General features: G+C 36.8%; 1 pseudogene; it reads left to right on the top strand.

The window, feature by feature from the left end:
• The window catches only part of LOC137648604 (uncharacterized), a 162,603-nt pseudogene that overhangs the window by 133,943 nt on the left and 23,451 nt on the right, over positions 1-5,209 (top strand).

The following is a 5,209-nucleotide window of genomic DNA, read 5'->3' as shown; positions in this document are numbered from 1 at the left end:
AGAGAGAGAGAGGAGGGGATGGCAGTAATAAGAGAAAGAAAATTGACAGGAAAAGTACTTTAAATTAATGAGAGAGAGAGAGAGAGAGAGAGAGAGAGAGAGAGAGTTGGGGGAGGGGAGGGGAGGGGAGCAGATGGCAGTAATAAGAGAAAGAAAATTGACAGGAAAAGTACTTTAAATTAATGAGAGAGAGAGAGAGAGAGAGAGAGGAGAGAGAGAGAGAGAGAGAGAGAGAGAGAGGAGAGAGAGGAGGGGATGGCAGTAATAAGAGTAAGAGAAAATTGACAAGAAAGGTACTTTAAATTAATGAGAGAGAGAGAGAGAGAGAGAGAGAGAGAGAGAGAGAGAGAGAGAGAGAGAGAAGAGAGAGAGAGAGAGAGTTGGGGGAGGGGAGGGGAGCGGATGGCAGTAATAAGAGAAGAGAAAATTGACAAGAAAGGTACTTTAAATTAATGAGAGAGAGAGAGAGAGAGAGAGAGAGAGAGAGAGAGAGAGAGAGAGAGAGAGAGTTGGGGGAGGGATGACATTAATAAGAGAAAGAGAAAATTGACAAGAAAGGTACTTTAAATTAATGAGAGAGAGAGAGAGAGAGAGAGAGAGGAGAGAGAGAGAGAGAGAGAGAGAGAGAGTTGGGGGAGGGATGACATTAATAAGAGAAAGAGAAAATTGACATGAAAGGTACTTTAAATTAATGAGAGAGAGAGAGAGAGAGAGAGAGAGAGAGAGAGAGAGAGAGAGAGAGAGAGAGAGTTGGGGAGGGATGACATTAATAAGAGAAAGAGAAAATTGACATGAAAGGTACTTTAAATTAATGAGAGAGAGAGAGAGAGAGAGAGAGAGAGAGAGAGAGAGAGAGAGAGAGAGAGAGAGAGAGAGTTGGGGAGGGATGACATTAATAAGAGAAAGATAAAATTGACAAGAAGGTACTTTAAATTAATGAGAGAGAGAGAGAGAGAGAGAGAGAGAGAGAGAGAGTTGGGGTAGGGGAGGGGATGGCAGTAATAAGAGAAAGAAAATTGACAAGAAAAGTACTTTAAATTAATGAGAGAGAGAGAGAGAGAGAGAGAGAGAGAGAGAGAGGAGAGAGAGCGAGAGAGAGAGAGAGTTGGGGTAGGGGAGGGGATGGCAGTAATAAGAGAAAGAAAATTGACAAGAAAAGTACTTTAAATTAATGAGAGAGAGAGAGAGAGAGAGAGAGAGAGAGAGAGAGAGAGAGAGAGAGAGAGAGAGAGAGAGAGGATGGCAGTAATAAGAGAAAGAAAATTGACAAGAAAAGTACTTTAAATTAATGAGAGAGAGAGAGAGAGAGAAGAGAGAGAGAGAGAGAGAGAGAGAGAGAGAGGAGGGGATGGCAGTAATAAGAGAAAGAAAATTGACAAGAAAAGTACTTTAAATTAATGACGAGAGAGAGAGAGAGAGAGAGAGGAGAGAGAGAGAGAGAGGAAGAGAGAGAGAGAGAGAGAGACAACACGAGATTGATTGATTTTGACGATGTTCAGTCTCTCAATCGATTTTATTATTATAAAAAATTTGAAGATAGAAAGAAGATCAAGGCAGGTAAAAAAGAATAATCTCAGAGAGAGAGAGAGAGAGAGAGAGAGAGAGAGAGAGAGAGAGAGAGAGAGAGATGAATAAACGAGTGAAGAAGAGGCATACTCAATTTCAAAGAGTTTCACGAAAGAAATCCATAATTATCTTTACTTTTTTATTTATTATCTTTCAAATTACTTTCATTATGCAATGAAAGACGAAACCTTATTTTATAAATGTAATTAATTCGGTCAAATGTATCATCGTGGACAATTTAGATTTTTTTTTGTATGAGTGAAAAAATAATTTTTATATTTTAGCTTTAATGCCTATCTTTTTAGATTTTAACTTTAGTATTGAAGTTATTTCTTTATTTTTACATTAATATGAAATTATTTTTATTTTTGACATTGGTATGGATTTTTTTTTTATTTTTACTTTAATATGAATTTTTATTTTTTTCAATATGAAAGTTTTTTTTTTTTTTTAACTTCAATAAGGTATTGTCAATTTTTTAATACAAAATGGGTTATTTTATTTTCATTTTCAACTTCAGTACGGAATTTCTTTTGATATGAAAGGATTTTTTTTAACTTCAATACGAACTTGTTTTAGTTTATTTTTAACTAATACGAATTTGTTATTGTTTATTTTTAGCTTAAAACGAATTTGTTAGTGTTTATTTTCAACTTTAATACGAATTTTTCATTGTTCATTTTCAACTTCAATGCGGAATTGTTATTTTTTTTCATATTAAGAGTATTTATATTTCTTATTACTTTCAGACGTTATTATTTACTTTTAATTTTAATACGTAATTATTATTTTCTAACTTATACTTAGATAAAGAATTGTCCTTGTTTATTTGTTAACTTTAATATGGAATATTCAAGGTATAGAGCGCTCTATATCTATCCACCTTTGGTGCTAGTTTTGTATGCGATCTCAAAGTCATGCTTTTGCTTTGGTATGCGATATCACATGATAATAGCTATCTCACTTCACTTCATGGCGAAGCAAGAACCATTAGATTCTCTAAAAGAATATATACAAGAAATAATTATTCTAATAAATAATAATCAATCATTGTTGTTAGTGTGCGCAGCAACATTACCGCTTACCAGTACATACGGATCTTGATGTTCTTATTTTTTCGCGAGCGAAGCGAGCGCACCGGCGAAGCAAGAACCTTTAGATTTTCTATTATTATTTTTTTACCTATTATAAATACTGAGATCGTATACCAAAAGCAAAAGAATTATTTCTGAGATCACGCCATAAATGAGATTGAATACCAAAAACAGCACCCCACCTTTAAGTCTACTAATCTTCTCTGGAGCCCATTATAGCACCTCAACCACATTTTCCCGTTAAGTATAAAAAAAAACTTTACCCACGTCATAAGGACCATAAATATATAATGTCCCCCAAGTCCTCCTCCCACCGCCGTCCTCCGGAGGATGTTAATGAAGGGATCCGGTTAACCCAGGCGTCCGGATACGGCTAACAAGCGGTACCTCAGGGTAGATAAAAAAAGGAAAAAGAAGATTTTAAGCAATGTTTTGATGCTGATAGAACTTGGTTTTTCTTCTTCCCCTTCTTGGTTAAAACCCTTGACCCTTTCCTTTTTTCTTTCGTTTCCTTCATGTTCCCTCGGGTCTGGGCTATAAAAAGAGCGTTGGGATGGTCGTCTCTTCGGCCTCAACCTTGGAAATAAAAGGCAAATTGGAGAGCTCTCGTCGATGCTGAAAGTGTTGCCTCTACTTGCATTTGTAACAGTGCCAGTGTCAGTACAGAGTCTACCAACAGCAAACAGAGTTATTGGGTCCTTTGCTGACCAGATATTACTAATTGGATCATCCTCTCTGGTTATGGCTCATTTTTCTTTTTCCTACACATACACAGATTAGTCCGGCCTATTCTTTACATATTCTCATCATTCCTCATACACACAGGATCCAGAGAAGACCCTCTTCCTTACTCAAGGGATTATTTGCCGCACTGTATTGTTCAGTGGCTACTCTCCTCTTGGTAAGGGTAGAAGAGACTCTTTAGCCATGGTAAGCAGCTCTTCTAGGAGGACACTCTAAATCAAATCATTGTTCTCTAGTCTTGGGTAGTGCCACAGCCTCTGTACCACTGTCTTAGGTTAGAGTTCTCTTGAGTTAAGGTACTCTCAGGCACACTATTCTATTTGTTTTCTTATTTCCTTTCCTCATTAGGCTATTTTCCTTGTTGGAGTCCTTGGGATTAGAGCGTCCTGCTTTCCCAACTATACTTTTTTTTTTTTTTTTTTTTTTAATGAGGCGCATTTGCACTAACTCACAGCGGTGCCCTTTTAGCTCGAAAAGTTTCCTGTCTTCTGATTGGTCAGAATTATCTTGTCCAACCAATCATGATCAGGAAACTTTTCCGACCTAAAAGGGCACCCTTGCGAGTCGGTGCAAATCTGCCTAACTAAAAAGAATTGACTATAGGGTTGTAGCTTAGCAAGTAATGATAATAATTATAGCAGTAGCATTTACCTAAGGAACCCTTAAAATGTGAGTATATGACATGCAATATTAAATGGTTGGATTCTTGTACCGAAATGATATTTTCCATAAAAATTAAATAAAACACCCCCTAAGGACCCTCTGCAAAAACGATAAACGAATATATAAATAAAAAGCAGTACTCTGTTGTGGAAGATTTATTTTCTATACAAAAATATTATTACATGCATCAAGTGTTGTTAATGAAAAAAACAAAGTAGGAGAATTAGTTGTGAGGATATTACCAAGCATGGTCGTGTGGTCGCAAATCTGTAGTACTGCACAATGTCCCCTATTAGTGGCGAATCATAGAATGGGAACACAGTACAAGATCGACTAATTACTAGTCTTGTCTTCACCTAGGCTTAGGCTCATACCCTACCTCTTTGCTCTTTAGTTTACCCATTCTATATCCCTATTAAGATAGCATTAGCTTCCCTTTGTGTTATTTGAACTAAACTACAGCTGCTCTAGCTGTAAGTGATACTTCTAGCATACATTCCCAATTATTCTTAGCTGCATTTGATACTTTCCAGCATTCAATCCCCAATTACTTCTAGCATACTCCTAGCTGTATATGATACATTCCAGCATTCAATTCCCAATTACTCCTAGCTGTATGTGATACTTTCCAGCATTCAATTCCCAATTTCTCCTAGCTGTATGTGATACTTTCCAGCATTCAATTCCCAATTACTCCTAGCTGTACGTGATACTTTCCAGCATTCAATTCCCAATTACTCCTAGCTGTACGTGATACTTTCCAGACATTCAATTCCCAATTACTTCTAGCATACCCCTAGCTGTATATGAAACATTCCAGCATTCAATTCTCAATTACTCCTAGCTGTACTGTACGTGATACTTTCCAGCATTCAATTCCCAATTACTTCTAGCATACCCCTAGCTGTATATGATACATTCCAGAATTCAATTCCCAATTACACCTAGCTGTACGTGATACTTTCCAGCATTCAATTCCCAATTACTCCTAGCTGTACGTGATACTTTCCAGCATTCAATCCCCAATTACTTCTAGCATACTCCTAGCTGTATATGATACATTCCAGCATTCAATTCCCAATTTCTCCTAGCTGTATGTGATACTTTCCAGCATTCAATTCCCAATTACTCCTAGCTGTACG

Source organism: Palaemon carinicauda, chromosome 10 (genome assembly GCF_036898095.1).
Source record: "Palaemon carinicauda isolate YSFRI2023 chromosome 10, ASM3689809v2, whole genome shotgun sequence".
Taxonomy (NCBI): Eukaryota; Metazoa; Arthropoda; class Malacostraca; order Decapoda; family Palaemonidae; genus Palaemon; species Palaemon carinicauda.
This window is presented reverse-complemented; position numbering and strand designations above follow the sequence as displayed.